Raw genomic sequence first — 17,223 nt, 5'->3', positions numbered from 1 at the left:
GGCTTTTCCAGCTGGCATCTTACCATGCTCCAGAGAGGCACAGCTCTTCAACAATCCTATCTGCTGGTTCTATGCCTTAGATACCTTGTACTACTCGCCCGTGTTTACCTAAACTGTAATAAATCAAACTGTAGTTTATATGAATGATAACTGGAGATTAGACATCTTTTTATACATTTGAACACCTGCATCTATTCATTAAATTGAGGTGTCTCTAAGTGAAGTTTAATCACAGAATTTTCAGTGGATCAAGGTCTCATTACAGCAGTAGTCATATAGTGGAGTCAAATCCCAAATACCTAAAAGTTTTTTGTATACTAAATATTCTTTAATGTAGATTTTTCTAACATAATTATTTTTTGTGTTTAAATGAGTGATGAGGAATGAATGATTTTCCATGCATCTTTGGATCCTCATACTATATTTTTTCGGAACTATGGGAATTTTTTCCTAAGGCTATGTTTGCACACAGTACGGGACACATGCAGAGAGCCTGCACCTGTCATCTAAATTGCTTTCAAAGCCCAAGTGAACACTAGGCTACTTGGAAATAGTAGTTCAATGCAGTGAGAGCTTTGGGTAATGCATTGACACTATAAATCACCTTGAATCTGCAGCCGGCATAGCTCCCTTTCTGTGATGTAAGTAGCAGAACAGAGATGGGGAAAAGAGATGTTTTCTGAGATGTTACTGATGCTCATGTCAACAACAACAAAAACCATGGGATTTTAAAAAAATATACAGTGAAAGATTTAAAATTATTTTTAACATGAAAAAGCCAGATATGGAAATTAAAAAAAAAAATAAGCCTCTCTGGATGAAAAACAACAAAGTTTAGAGTTGACACTATGGCCCATGTGCTGTGTAATTCAATAAGATGGATTAGAAATTATTTAAATATTGTTAAAATAACTAAGAGGATTTCTATGCACATTTGAATCACAAGGTCAAAATTATCTGCTAGCATTACCAGATGATATTGACATGCTTAAATAAATCCAGAGGAGAGCCACCAAAAATGAATTAGTATAAAGAAGTACAAGAAGAGGTAAAGAAAATCAGGTTTCATACACACAATCACAGAAAATCAATGTTTGTTCAACTTTATTGCACTCTCAGTCTTACTACTCACCAAACCACACTCAACTTGAGGAAATCAGTTTAATTTATTACAAATCAAATCAGAGTAGGGCAATGAGAAATAAAAAACTAAAGGTTAAAATGCTTTTCCTTCACCCCTCCTTTCTTAAATTCACTCTTGAAATCTCTATCACCTCCTTCCTCGCAGCACTACAGGGGGAGAAGGAAGGTGGGCAGTTCATCACATTTTGTCTCTGGTGAACCTTTCTCCTCAGAGGGAGGACTTGTCACCCTCTTCACCTACTTCAGCATGGGATCCCCCCTGCATGAGACAATCCTTCACAAAACTCTCCAATCTGAGTCCTTTCCATGGGCTGCAGTTCTCCCAAAACTGTCCCTGTGTGAGTCTCTCCCACAGGGTGCAGTCTCTGAGGAACAGGCTGCTGCTCTCCTGTGGGTTTGGGACTGCCAGGGTCCACAGGTCCTTTCAGGACTACATAGGGACATAGCCTCCTTCAGGTGCCCACATGCTGTGGTGTAGGCTATACAGGTGGATGGTCTACAAGTGCATTTCTGCTTCACCATGGATCTCCATGGTCTTCACCATGTGCTGCTGGGGAATTTCTGCTCCAGGGCCTGGAGCAGCTCCTTCTCCTTCTCCTTCTCCTTCTCCTTCTCCTTCTCCTTCTCCTTCTCCTTCTCCTTCTCCTTCTCCTTCTCCTTCTCCTTCTCCTTCTCCTTCTCCTTCTCCTTCTCCTTCTCCTTCTCCTTCTCCTTCTCCTTCTCCTTCTCCTTCTCCTTCTCCTTCTCCTCCTTCACTGACCTGGGTGTCTGCAGGCTTGTTCCTCTCAAATGCTCTCACTTCTCTGTCAGAGGCCTCAGTTGGTGTTCCAGAGTTTTTTCCCCCTTGTTAACTCTGTTATCTGAGTGGCACTACCATCATTGCTGATGGGCTTGGCCTTGGCCAGTTGCAGATTTTTCTTTGACCTACCTAGAACTGGCTCTCAGACATGGGCAGCTTCTGGCATCTTCTTACAGAAGCTACCCTGTACCCCTTACTACCAAAATCTTGCTGTGCAAATCCAATAGAGGTTCATTAAGGTCATCAGATAAGGAAATTTTTCAGGAAATAATAATCAAGAAAACAATAAAGACATACAAACACATGATAAGCAAACAAATAAGGGAGATAATAAATTATAACAAAACTTCTTAAGCATTAATTGATGAGTCATTAAAAAAATACAGGTAAAACTTTGTAGAAGGAGAATACAGGTATTGCAACTCATGAGAAGAGGGAAACAAAATAAAGAGGATGGATATTTCAGGGGGATCAAGGGGACTATACACAACAATTAGGGAATTTATAGGGGGAGAATCCTGTATGAGACAAAAGAAAGCATCAGGAAAGAAAAAAGGCAGGGAGGGTTAGAAGGAAGGAAAAAAAGGGTTTATGTTATAAGCACTCATTTGCCCGAGACCTCTGCCTGAAAAATGCAGTCTATTCTATATTTATTCTTAAGGCTTTTTTTTTTTTTTTGTCATTTTCTGTATAATTTCACTCTCTATCACATGCATGAGTGATGTAAAGTCTAGGTTTTAGGATATGGAAAGACAGATGTGGGTGACAGGGCTCCAGTTCTGTATGCCAATGACTCTGGAGATCAGCACACAAGTCCCTGCATGTAGGAGATGTAAGGGTTGGTAGCTGTGGAGGGGTCTCAATGTGTTTGTATTTTTCCCTAATAAATTTCAATTGATATCCATAGGTATGTATATGTAATTCAATGGGAAATTTCAAGCTGGAATAACCAGGGAAAAGGAGTAAAATATGCATCTGTAAACCTTTACAAGGGAGCAAAGGTGCCTTACATGAGGGCTGGGGTATCATGTGGGCCACAGGGCACACACTGACACTTGGAGGAACCCATGAGTTTGGGGTGCTCAGGGACTGAGTGATGAGTGCTGAGTGGATGCAGATGACCCAATGGGACCAGCATTGGGGACCCATGAGCTGGGGACCCATGGGGTGGGCAAAGGGGTCTGGAATCTAGATAGGGGTTCTGGGTGATGACTTGTTACAGTAGAACTTTGTCAGTGAGATCTGAACTTTCCAATCCAAATATCCTGCACAATTAAGACAGTTCAGAGGACATAAGGGGGAAAAAAAGTTTCTGGTGAAAAGATCCTGTAGATATACTGAAATTAATGTCAACAATGACAGTGCCTTGTTTTTGTTTTCACTTTCACCACATACTGACTAGAGTGATTGTTTCAGTGATTTCAGTTTTGCAATAAATCGGAAATTATTTTTCTTGTCAGCATGCTGGCAGAAACAGCATGATGATACAGAAAGAGTGACAAAAGAAATTGACAGCAGACACTTCAGTTACCTTTGTCAGATAGTAAATATGCAGTATCTAGTAAATAAATCTGTTCTTAGTAACAAAAACAGCTAAGAGTAAGCCCCAAAATTTACACTGCTTGAATGGGTGTGCAAAGTTTTCAGAAGAATCTGGATCAAGAATTGTTGCCTCTTGCCTTGGGCTGGACAAGCCATAAAATATGCGTAATGAATATAGGATGCAGGATTATTTATTACGTTGCATGGAGCCTTCAGGTCAATTTGCAAACAAACCCAGGCATAGTGTTTCTGTGGAAATGTTTTTGATATTTTCAACAATACAAGTCTTGAGGTGAGGTACATTATCTCATATGTTCTTTTTGGACTTTGTTTTTCAAGAATAGATACAGATGTGAATACAGATGTGACCCTGATTAGTATGGCAGTGCTAGTAGTAGTTTATCAATATATGGATGTAACCTGTTTTGTTTAGAAATCTCTATTTGATATAGTGAAATACGGATATTTTGTAATTGATGAGCAAATTTAAATCTCAAATAGATGAACAGATTCCTTGAGATTTTTTTTTTAATCAACACTCAGTGGGTACAGAGAAAATGTCATTTAGAAGAAAAAGATATATTAACATAAGTGAGATTTCTGTATTTTCTTTTTGAAAGGATGGCAGCTAGCAAGAGATGAATACAAGTAACACAGTTTCAGTGTATACTGAGTTCCAATGTGCTTACAATGCCAGCAATTGACAATCTGGACCTCATTGACTTAAAAAGTTCTTCGTACTCTTTTATTCAATATATTTATGCCTAGTGGTACCGCACTTATCTGGGATCTAACTGTGATCTGTAATTATTTATAATATTCCCTTTAAGGTAGCAATCTAAATTAAAATTACTAGCCAGAAGGTTTTTTAAAACAGCAACACTAACATCCTTAGAAAATCGCATGAATATTGATATAACTAGTTCATCATACATTTTCTACCACCCTAAGGCATACCAGACTCTTTTTTGCTATTTGTTCCATTTTCATATAGTATCTCATTGGCTTTTTCTCTATTCTTTCAGGAAATTTTCGGGAATATAACTCTTTCCACAGTTCCAAATTGTAAGCTTGTTTATAATTTTTATTTATTTCTTTATTGATGTATTACTTTATGCAAAAGCAATTAAATATTAATTTTGTGAAGCCACAGAATACTGGTAAATTTTTATATTACGTTGCACATAATATTGACTCATTTATTCCCTTATTAATGTGAAGTTTTTCTTTTTATCGCTTTTAGGAAGGAGTATGATGAAAATCTGTTTCAAATCTCTACTTTGGTTTGTCACGCAGCAGGGAAATAAATAAATGGCTCAATAACTTTATTCAAAACATTTTCTTAGGTAAACACAATCAAGTACACGTAGAGACATGCAAGCAATGAAATAGCAGAACATCTGGTGAACTGCAGGTGGGCCAGGAATATGATGCTGAACCAGGTGCGCAGAAGCAGGTTTTCTGATTTGAAATTGTATTAGATGCTAGTAGGTTTCTATATATGTCAAGGAATGACCTGCTTAGAACCAGCGGCGTGTTGTGTTCAAGAACATATTTCACAAGAGTGTAGAGCTGTAAAGGAAACAACTATTAAATGAAGTTTTTTGGTTTGTTTTTTTTTTTTTTTAATATGTATTTTTACTACAATATCTATGGATTTCTCAATATCCTCATTCTTTCCCTCTGTCTCCTTCCTATGATAACAATGTTTTTATATACATAACTCTGGTGTTGAAAGCTTAGTTTCCTAAATAAAAACTATTGTTACTTAAGATGCCCTCTTCTCTTTCTAGATTTTTTTTTTTTATTACTAGCCAGTTGAAAGTATTGATGGGGGGGAAAATGCAACTCTCAGTAAAAGGATGTTTCAGAATTTCATTTTGCACTAGTATTTTTGAGATCCCAAAGCTTCCTAATCTCTCTGGTGAATTCAACGATGAAAGTACATCTCAATCATTTAGAATTGCAAAACATAAGTATTTGTAAAAAATTTCAGTAATAAGATGCTTAATTTTATGTTGTGTATTTTAACCTCATTTAGAACTATGAGGAGCAAGCTCCTTTCCATGACTTCTTACTTGTACTAGGTTCTGTAAGTTAGAGAAGGAGGTCTAAAACTTTTATGTCTTGAACTCAATATTTGTAATGTGTCTTCTATAACATAGAAAAATACATCCATCCAGATAGAGTTTGGTCACCTTCTGTACAAAGAATTGTACAGAAAATTTATGTATTTTAAAGCTTTATGTTTGTCGGTCTGGGCTCATCATGCTTTGTATATTACCCCAAGCAGTTCAGTCAGCAGATAGCATATGGAGATACTTCTGTGTTACATCTCTCAGGCTTTAAATTGAATTAAAAAAAAAAAAAAAACTAAACCAAACCATATTAAGCTTAAGCCAGTCACTGTTAATTACTTCAGACAGTGTCAATTACTTATTTACCAGTTAGATGTGCTAGATCAACCAGTGTAATCAAAGAAACCTGATTATCTTTATGCTTACCCACTTTGCTGGTAGAGACTTTTACCCAAATATGCATTTTTTGTTTATTTTATCAAAGACTAAATCCTTAGATCATCTAAATACAAACAGTTATTCCACTGATTTCCAATATTTCCACTTCACATTTATTTAGTTCTACCATTTTGAAAATAATATTTGCACCTCTTCTATAACCCTCAAGCTGTTTTAATATCCCCCAAAATGACTTGAGGAGTCCCAAACAGCCAAAGGAAGCCTGGAAATAATTTTCATTATGACTTCTTAAGTCATAATATCTTGCCTGACAACAGTCAAATATTATGGACTCATTTACCTGATTCTGATAGCTCACGTTGAGTAAAATCTGCTAAGTTTACCAACTAACTCATCTTTAAGTTGTTGCACATATAGTACTTTTTGAATAGACTGCACAGTTGAATTGGGAACATCAGAATAGCTGTCATCACCCTTCCACTTTGTAGGCCATAAACTGAACAAAATTTGACCTACTTTCAAATAACTTCACATGCATCTAATAAGCACACAAGGCTTTAAGACCAGATTTATTACATAGCACACTTGAAAAACGGTGTTCACTTGTTTTGGTGAACACTAAAACAGTTATCAGCAAAATCACTTAACAGTGTTCTTATCAAAAAGTTCGGCCCAAAAATCTATTCTAACATTAGTGTCCCACTAAGAACACTGGAAACAAACCAATAATTATTACTTATTTCAATCGTGAGCCAAAATGTATGTCATTTCAAGTTGTACATAGCATTTAAATTAAACTAGTTCTTTTTTTAAAAAATTTGCACCTATGGGTGCAAATTTAAACCAGTGTTATAGTTGTTAAACATGATGTTGGTTTTCACTGAAGGAGGGAAACCTAATAAGGAAGGGAAAAAGAATAGTTCACCCTTTCTCATAGTGGCATTTTTGCTTTGCCCACTATGTTACCATTACTTCCATTCATATATCAGATCCTTTGTGAAGGTTTTAATACCCAGATATCCTGCGGTATTTCCTCACCTTCTTCTGAGATACACAGTGGCTTTCATTATCTTGGCTCCACTGTACCTATGTAGTTTCCTAACAAACCAACTCATACCCAGGCCTGTATAACTGCTGCCTCCTGGAATGCAGTGTTAGGGTGCAAGTTAACCCAAACATCTGCACACCGTAGTACAAAGACATTATGGGCAGGTTATTCTTGCAGAGAGGTGGCACTACTTGTCTGCATCCAACCTTTGTGGCAGTTCCAGGCGGCAGAAAACCATAGAGGGCAGAAACAAAAGCTTGATAACTTCTTTGTTTTACTGGTTTCTAGATAGCTGTGGGAAAAAACACTCTCCCTGATCTTTGTTCTCCTTTTACAGAATGTATTCATATTTTACACTCTTCCAACACCTGGAGTAGTCTGTATATTCACTAAGCAGGGATGCTAAAAAAACCCTCTTTCAGTCCATATTACCACAGAGAATACTTTTTAAAGGTTCTAATTCTTACCTAATTTAGATCAATACCATCCAAAGTAAACAGTGTTTTAAATGGAGCTACTTCTTACTTGTGCAACTCACAGGGACACCAGGAACCTCAAGATTGTAAATCATTCTTACCTTAAATAAACACTCTTTCTTTTTTTCTTCAGTGACCCGGGAAATTGTTTTCTTCCATTAGTAACTGTTGTAGCTGCTGATGATCCTACTAGAGATTCCTGATTGCAATACTTTGACATGAAAGTCACTGATACCTCTATATTTCTTTCAGGGAGACAATAAATGTGAGAAACCTAGTCTTTGCTAGAGTTGCAGAAGTTCTGATCATTCTGAACACATGTGACAGGAATAAATTTCATTGTTTTCACTAAAAAAACTGATTAGTGAAAAATGTTCAGAGCTCTTAGTTTTTAAATTAGAGAGCTTTATTAATGAGTCTGTCTCTAGTCAATCACACAGGTTTTATGTCTGGTTGAAATTCAGCTTTACTACTTGGCTGGAAATACATCAGTCTTCCTTCCTTCCTTCCTTCCTTCCTTCCTTCCTTCCTTCCTTCCTTCCTTCCTTCCTTCCTTCCTTCCTTCCTTCCTTCCTTCCTTCCTTCCTTCCTTCCTTCCTTCCTTCCTTCCTTCCTTCCTTCCTTCCTTCCTTCCTTCCTTCCTTCCTTCCTTCCTTCCTTCCTTCCTTCCTTCCTTCCTTCCTTCCTTCCTTCCTTCCTTCCTTCCGCCACTTCCTTCCGCCACTTCCTTCCGCCACTTCCTTCCGCCACTTCCTTCCGCCACTTCCTTCCGCCACTTCCTTCCGCCACTTCCTTCCGCCACTTCCTTCCTTCCGCCACTTCCTTCCTTCCTTCCGCCACTTCCTTCCGCCACTTCTTTCCGCCACTTCCTTCCGCCACTTCCTTCCGCCACTTCCTTCCTCCCTCCCTCCCTCCCTGCCTTTACAATAGCGTCCTTGGCAATAAGGTATTCTGAATGCCAAGGGAATTATATCAAGAGTAATTATAAATTATAGACAATTAAAGGGAAATTTGTATGAAAGCCAATGTATAATAGCACTCCAGGAGACAAAATATTTTCAAAGAGCTATGGTCATAAAGAACTATCTTGCAGTACCATAATAGGGTAAATAAACATCTTTCATACACTTAGAAAACTTTTATACCTAATCCTTCCTCATCATCACCCAATATAGGTCAGGTTATGCTACAAAATGTGAGAAATTGCCATAAAAATTCCAGATAAAGTTGTTTTAAAATGAAATTTAAATATTAGAAGTTTTTTTCCATTCAACTTTAGATACAAATATTAAAATGTTCATAAGTTATGCACCAAGTAAATTAAATATATATTTAGATACAAATCATATTATTTATTAATCAAGTTGATAAAATAAATATGCGTATATGATCATTATAAATATAAATCTGAGAAGACTCACAAACTTTCCATGAATACTCTTCTAACAGTAATCACTTTATTCCTCTGCAGTTATAAACAAACTGTGATGTTTTCTATGGTTCCCAGTTATCAGTACATATTAAAATCTTACAATGCTTAATGATTTAAGAAGAAAATGCTATGTTTTTATTATAGAGGGATCAAGAAACAATAAGGCATAGCATCTTTTAAAAAAGGGGCAAGGCTTTGTTCCAGCCACCTGGAAATCCGTGAAGCAGCCCTTCATCCTTTATAACAAGTAATCACTGGACCACACTTTGTCTCCTTCTCTTTGCTTAATGACTGCATCTTTCTTAGACCCCTTCTCTCTGTGAGGGGAGGATGGACCTCAGAATATATCGCCACTGCCAGCCTGCTCAGGAGATAACAAGAGCCAGACGTCAGGCTTAGCGCCGCTGGGGACGGATCCGTGCTGATAGGCACAAAAGGCAACACTTCTGCTGTGCCTGGCTAAATTACAGCAGGGTCTGGCCCACGGTATTAATTTTACACTTCCAAAAGAATGAAGAGGGCAGTAAATCTTTCAATGAAACTGGAAACAGCACAGCTCTCTCCTGCACGAATGTGTGAAGTAGAAGTTCAAAGGTTATCCCTAAATCACAGACTGAGATAAAATCAGCCTGCCACCATGTTAGCATCATATGGCAACACTTTAAACACTTTATTTAAGCATTTCATTTAGGAAACAATTACTGTAAGTTTTTTGTCTAACGTAATTAATAGGTCAAGCAGCACTTATTAAGTCTTTAGGCATTAATTAACATTTAAAAATTATCACATATGACACATTAATTAGATATCAATCACTTATTAGAACTACTGACATTTAATAAGCATTTTAAATTATAACAAACTCTCCTGCTATACATATCTTTCCAAACTATAAGTACCTGCAAATAGTACTTAAGTCATTTAATATGTTAAAACTTATTTTTTTGTCCTTGTAATTATCACATAGAAAAATCATCTGCTCTGTGTATGCTTTAGTGATAAATACATATCTGTACCTTTTCAGTTCACTAATGAAACAAAAGGAATAAAATGCATAACATGCATATTAAAATTGGTTTTAAAGCACAATTGAAATTAACTGTACCTTTGTCCTTTTCCTGTGTCAGATTTGAACTTAATTTCTCCTCTGATTATACTGTCCTGTCCTGAGGAAAGAAATACAAATGTCCACTTGTGAATTGCTGACCTCTGTCATCCCTTAATTATGCATGCATATATCCTGTTTGATATTCCCTTGAATAGCTGTCTCCTTTTGCTAAGATCTTGCCATCAGACACTTCACAGACAATCTCTCTCTTGACCTAATTGAACTTATTACCAGTTAAATTTTATAATACTAACTAGGTATTTGGGATGACACATAAAAACTCTACAGGGTGCCCAAATTTTACAAGACTAATGTTAATATTGGCAGCTTGACAAGAATCAGAGAGCTGTTTCTTCAGCACATACTTTTGCATGCATTTTCCTGCTAATATATGCACTAACTCACAAGATAATCAGCAACTTTCCTGAACAAACAGAAATCACTGTTTTGTTTTTTTTTTCACAGATGTTTCTTGCCTCTAACATACACCTATGTAATGATTTATGGTGGGATTTTAGAATTTTTAAATACAGAGCATTTCCCAGATTTCTCTCTACGTGTGCTTGAAACATACTCTTCTTTCTGGAAAAGAATAGTATGGCAGTAACCTGCAACAGGGGCACATGGGGGGCTGTAAACATGAATCTCCATGAGTTTGCAGCATCCTTATTTATCTGGCTGCCTCTATTTTGCTCGGTGATCAGCAGTATCTGGTAGTGCTTCACCCTGCTATCCACTAGAAGCTGCAGCCAGAGCCACAGAAGAATGTGAGAGTGCAAGTCAGTTCTATGAGCTACACCTGCAATGTTTGAGAATTGGCAAATCTGTACCACACCTCTGATGGCTTAATTGGGCTAGCACGCATAACTACAAGGAGAAAAAGCAAATTCTCCAGATGTTCTGGGAATATACATGTGAGTAATCATACTCTCATCTTTCATTACATCTGTTAGCTGGATTGAGATACCAAATGCAGGATAACACACTATAGTCTCATCTTTTCCTTGAAGTTTAACCAAGTCTGAAGGTAATTAAATGGCTTCATGCAAGTAATAGGTAGTTGTTGTGATGAGTGTAAGAATCAGACTAATAAGGCATGAAACCACTATGATTTCCCTTTTTCTACAGGTGAAAGAGGAAAAGACAGTTGATCTGAAGGCTACATTGCAAGGAGACCTTGTAACACTAACTCTCACAACACGTTCTTGGGGGATCTAATGTAAACTAGTTTCCTAGGACCTCTCAGTAGTTTACAGAGAACGAAATGAATCACCAATGACTAGTTCAAAGCAGAAACAAAACTCATTTCTTAAATACAATCCATAGCCTTTAGTAAAATACCTTGACTCTCTATACAATGCACAGGGAGGATTAGATGGGATTCAGAACAGACGGCATGCTGTGCAAGATTTATATAATAGAGAAGGTCAAGACTTAAATCCTGCACTTACGTCAGACCAGGTTTACAACTCAGAAACCTCTCCGGCACTAATGCAACATGTCCCTCCTTTCAAAATAACAGGCACCTGATCCTTGTAAAACATAGAGGTCAGGGAATTGTTTTTCTACTGTTTAAGTGGGATTTAGGAAGGAATTCAAATCCAAATAACTGGCTGGGAGATGCTGAGGAATCTTTACATTTTTTGTCGTTGTGTTACTTTGAAGAAACAAATATGGAATGCACTGGGCTAGAGAGTAAAAGTGGAATCCCAGTGACTGCTGAAAGATAGGCCATCTACCTCTTGACCCCATCCCCAAGGACTGTTGCAGTGCTATATAAATCAAAAGTGAATGAAGCCACAAAAAGGCCTAGCAGCCAAGATCAAAACTAATCTTTTAAAATTTTAGCCCCCTCTGAAATGTCACTTAGAGTGCTTGATCTTTCCACTGCCATGCATCTGCTTGGCAGAACTCATTGCCTCTTGACATCAGGAGATCCCTATTTTCTCCTTTTTTCAGCCTATGTTTAAGACTGATTTGTTTTCATTGACTTTTAACTGACATTAGCTAATTATTAACTCTGCAGGATAGATTAAATTTTAATTTTAATGTCATTGTAAAACACCATGAGCTGCCTCAGCATGATAAGATGCTATAAAAGTTTAAACTGTTGTTTTAAGTTAGCCACCTGTTCAAAACATTAAAAATCTGCACATTTAAATCAATCACACTGCACTGGATACCCCACCAAGGCTAATGTTGATAAATTACACTCTTAGCTCTACTAGATATAGAGTCATTATTCTCCAGAACAGTAATATATTGGACTTTATTTTGTAGAGTTTTAGATGGGATTGCAGTTTCATTTTACAAAATCCTTAATACACTCCAACGACTATTTTCCATTCTGCTATTTTTCTCAGCAATTATTCTGGCTGAACAGTACCTTTGAGTTTCTGTCTGGCATGTGAGACATATGCTAGAGATGTACTATTCCAGAAAGAAGTTCATGGGTCAAATCAGAAGAACTGGATAAGATGAAAAAATCCTCTATACCATTCTGTCTCTGGACAAAACAGACAAATCTGCAGGCTGAAGTAAATGAGATTTTTGTCCTCCGTGTGGTATACAGATAGGAAAAAAGTTACTTTTTTCTGGATTTTTTATGTATAAAACAGAGCTAGTATTTTCCCCATGCCTGTCTTGTCCTTTCACATGGTAAGTTAACTTGTGTAGGTACTATTTCTTATCAAAAGCAAAAGGGCTCTTTCTACAGCTCCGATAACGGAAGGCAACACATTGAGGCTGCATTTAGTAGACCTTGTTCTGCAGCCATGGATCTTACTTTACTACCTCTTGTTCTTCTTGTGCTCAGAAAAGGTTTATAAGTAAGCTAAAAGACACAAACTTCATAATTTTATTATAGCTGAAACAATCTTCAGCAATACTTCAGCTGAATGACCTCTTCATCTCGTCTATTATTTTCATTTAGAGGAATAAAAATTCTTTCTAAGACTACACAAAAAAAGCTGTATTGTCTGAGATAGGTGACAGGAGACACTTCAGTTTCCTTTTGTAATATGCCCCTGCTGATTCCTAGTCTAGGAAACACTGAAATACTCCACAAAGAGATCAATTTTTAACTTTGTTGTTGAGGAGGGCAAAAAGGTTAAAGAGAATTTAGCTGAATGCATGAGCATTAGCATGGGTTTACCACCCATAACCATCTAAGACTGTGTTCCTGCATACAATGTCTGTGCATAAGAGCCTGTGTCCTGACAGTGATTAGCAGTATCAGTGTAGCTGCTGCATGACAGAGGAACAGGGTGCTGTATGCAGGTCCTGAGATGAAGGGACACAAAGTGCAGGTGAAAGCGAGCTTAATCTGGAGCGCGCTCCTGGTGCCCACACAGCGCAGCTGTATGCCCTGCACGTCTGGAGGATCCCTGTGTTGCTGCTACAAACACAACACGTAATTACTACTTCTATGAATTTTCAATTCAAATAGTTTAAAAAACCAAAGTCTAGAATACATCTGTCTGCCTCTGAGTGCTGCTCTAACATTTTAATGTCTGGACTACATGCTGCATGTCCTGAGATGTTCTTTGAGTTTTTCAAGTGTCGTGTTGGAATGACCCAGAACATGGCAAAGAAGAGATCAAGTAGAAGAGAAAATCAAATTCTAGTGCCCATGTCTTGTCTCTAAGACCTCTATTCATCCAAATAAGCCTTTCCTAATTCTGACAAAAAATCAGTTAAATTAGGCTGTTAGATAATTTAAATGAAGTCTAGATTGGAGGCAGGTGGTAAGGTGGGGAATGGAAATTCTTAATATATAAACACATTTTCTTCTTAGTAGAGACAAGTCCTCTGAAACGCCAAAAAACTTAAGGGTATCTTTCTTTACATGTGTAATTTTTGCTTGTCTCTTTCTGTTTGGAATTTCTTCAGTAACTTAGTAATGGAAAGCTAAATACTGACCTTTTTTTTCACGGATACATGTGGAATATTTCTGTCCTAACATTTCTCTACAAAACAATTTTGTGTAAGCTACAAGAGCTACCACAACAAAGGGGATCATTGAGACCTGACATAGTGTGTCATCTGTCATTTCTGACAAATGTGAATGCAAGAATAAAATCCTTGGTAGAGAATAAGGACCTATGAGTCAGGGTTGAGTGAAAGGGCATCAAAGGCTTTAGTTCCTGATGCTTTTTCTTTCCCTCTGTTGTTTTTCTCTGATTTATCTCAGTGTATAGTGTCTCTTAGAGGAAAATATATTCAACAGCTGAAGAGAAGTGGGGCAGAGGTACTCCAATATCCCCAGGTCTGACCAGCAGTGAGGCTGCAGATGCATTCTCAGCAAGCACACACATATATACCTTGTATATCCATATATACACAAACAGACACACAGATCAGACACACACAAACAGATGAACCACAAAAAAACAGACACTACCAATGGCCTCATTCTTCTTCCTCTCTGGCAGGGAGAGATGGAGGTCCACTGGTGACAGTATATACATAAATACAGTGCGGATCTTTTCAGCAGCTGTGCTCAGATACTCTTGAGTAAATGTTCATGGACCACATAAAGTCTCACCAGCTGCTGGCTTCTGGACATTCAAGCTTCTGAGGCTGTAGTCCCACTCTTTTTGTTGATATAGCTCATTGCAGAAAAACACAATTGATGAGGACTTCCCTGGTCTCCATAATGAGTCTCCCTGTGCTCCAATTCCTGTGCTCTAATTCACAGACATAAAGGCTGACCCTCAAAGACAAATCCATCCACTTTGTCCCAGCTACTTTGATAATTTCTAGAGATCCCACATTCCTTGTATGCCCGTACTTGTTCCTCTTGCTGCATCACAGACACATTTGTGTCTCCTAGTCTGACTCTGAACCCACATCTCCATACACCTCTGTCCCACCTTCCCAATTCCCACATACACAGACTGAGTAGAGAACCACCCCCCCCCAAAAAAAAAAATTAGAAAGGAATTTAAGAAGAAGATCGGATGTGCTACAGAGGTTACATGCAATACATAGGAAAAAAAACATCCCTTTTTATTCCCTTTGTTCTCTATTCACATTTCTTCTACCCAAAGTCACTTAAATTCCTCACTTTTGTTCCTCTTCATTCCTTTCCTTCCCTAAATATTCCAGAATAAGTCCTGTGTCATACTGAATTGCTTTTCACCCACAGGGAAACCTCTAGGTTTCATCCTCCTAGGTAACAACCCTATTAGCTTGAATGGTTATCCAAAGAGCTGCTCTGGCTTGATTTAATATCAGAAATAGTTTGACCAGAAGGACCAGGGAAGTGATTGTCCTTCTGTGCTCAGCACCAGCTTACTGTGTTCTGTTTTGGGCCCTTCACTTCAAGAAATACATTGAGGTGATGGAGCAAATCCAACAAAAGATAATGAACTTGGTGAAGGGAGTAAGTTACGTGAAGAGTGGCTGAGACAGCTGGGGTTGTTTAGTCTGGAAGAAAGGCGACTCATGGGTTTTCTACAAACACCTGAAAGGAGGTTGTAACAATGTGGAGATCAATCTCTTCTCCCAAGCAACCAGCAACAGGAGGACAAGCCACACCCTCAAGCTGCACCAAGGCGAGTTCATGCTGGACTTCAGGAAGAATTTATTTATGGAAAAGGTTTGTAAGCATTGGAATGTACTTCCCAGAGAAGTGATTAGGTCATCATGCCTGGAGGTTCAAGAAATTATTGGATGTGGCACTTTGTTCCATTATCTAGTTGACAAGATGGTGGTCAAAGGCTGAACTCGATTTTGGATGTCTTTTTCAACCTTAATTATTCCATAATTCTGTGATTCCCAATGACTCCTCATGATGCTTTCCATGTTTGTAAAATGGGGCGCTGAGGTTCTCCAGGGATAGCCCTGGTAGGGGCCTGTGTGGAATGTTTGTTCTCAGGAGGAAACAAATGTGTGTTCTACCTTGTTATAGTGCCTCCCATTGCTTCTCTGATTTCCTCAGATGGTCCTTTAACGAGCCAATAGCCCTTTGTGAGACACCTTGGAATAGTTCACCAGGGTATTTTTTGGGATGCCCCTCCTGCTGTTGGGATCCTGAGCTCCTTTGTATGTAGGCAGTTGGTTTTTGTCACATAACCTTAGGTTTAAACCCCTACCTCAGTTTAATGATTTCTGGAGACCCTATAATCCCAGCTTTTAAAATTTCATTTTATTCAAACAAGTAGTTTCAGTCCCACTATTTAATGAGGAATAGGTAGTTTACTTTCATTTTTTGAAAAAGGGGCATTAATATCTTCCCTAGCTATGAGAAAACCTTTAAAGTGGTGACCAGAATTAAATTAATTTTTATAAGTATGCATTCAGAATGTATAGAGTTCTTATTTTTTCAGTATCCAAGGATTGTTCTGTCTGAGTATTCTTAAATACAATTTTCTTGTCTGAGGTAATTTATGCCCAAGAACTTCTGCAGAGGTGATAAGTACTACTCTCACCTTCCAGCAGTGATTCAAATGTGGGTGGCTCATTCTGTGCTCACCAAATGTACACCCTGAGCTCAGGTGGGTGGCAGATGCATATCTCTGATACCTGTGGGCAGCAAATATTCCCTCTTTGAACCTGTAGGACCCAGCGAAAATTCAGAGTAAGGAAGCATCATCATCTGTAAAACAATTGACTCCGTATTTGTCAAACCTTTGGGCAATAAGTTACTTTCTATGTATGCACACATTTCTCATCTATCTTTCAGAAAATGTTTTACCTAGTCCACAGGCAGTAGAATTTCACAGTCTCTTTGGCATCTGGGCTTTTTTTGTTAGGCATGTTTGTACTGTTCCTTAATGATTACATTTTATGGTAATTGCTTTTTCCTTTGACAGACAGTCTTGGTCCTCTATGCGGTATACCCATTATCTTTAAAAAAGCACTCAGACTTTCAGAAAGTAAAAAGTAGACAAGAAATACATTGAGAATTTTATGAAAAATAATAACTTAAAATATCCATCTAAATAAGAGTTTGGGATGAGTAAAATCTTACCTGTTTTCTATTGACATCTGCAGAACAAGCTGTGCAGAAATGAACACCTGAAAATAATTATATGCTGTGCAGTAAACTTTGGAAGAACTTTTAGAAAACTACCCATAGAGAGTGAAAAAAAAGTCTAATATGTCTGTATTGTTTGACGAAATCCCACTTTTATCTGGTTGATTTGTTGTTTGCTGCTTTTGCAGCAGTGCAGAAAAACAAAACAACAAATGA

The 17,223-nt window shown here is 37.8% G+C and overlaps 1 long non-coding RNA gene across 1 annotated transcript; it reads right to left on the bottom strand.

Annotated features, from left to right (window-relative positions):
• Window positions 1–3,096: 3,096 nt before the first annotated feature.
• On the bottom strand, window positions 3,097–15,496 carry LOC135293953 (uncharacterized). The gene is made up of 5 exons (XR_010356075.1): window positions 15,325–15,496; window positions 14,572–14,713; window positions 10,023–10,083; window positions 7,587–7,730; window positions 3,097–5,056 (listed from the first exon to the last, which is right to left on the bottom strand). It is a non-coding gene; the product is annotated as an uncharacterized LOC135293953 (long non-coding RNA).
• Window positions 15,497–17,223: the final 1,727 nt, after the last annotated feature.

This window comes from Passer domesticus, chromosome 2 (genome assembly GCF_036417665.1).
Source record: "Passer domesticus isolate bPasDom1 chromosome 2, bPasDom1.hap1, whole genome shotgun sequence".
Taxonomy (NCBI): Eukaryota; Metazoa; Chordata; class Aves; order Passeriformes; family Passeridae; genus Passer; species Passer domesticus.
The sequence above is the reverse complement of the archived record's forward strand: the minus strand, read 5'-3'. Positions and strand labels throughout refer to the sequence as shown.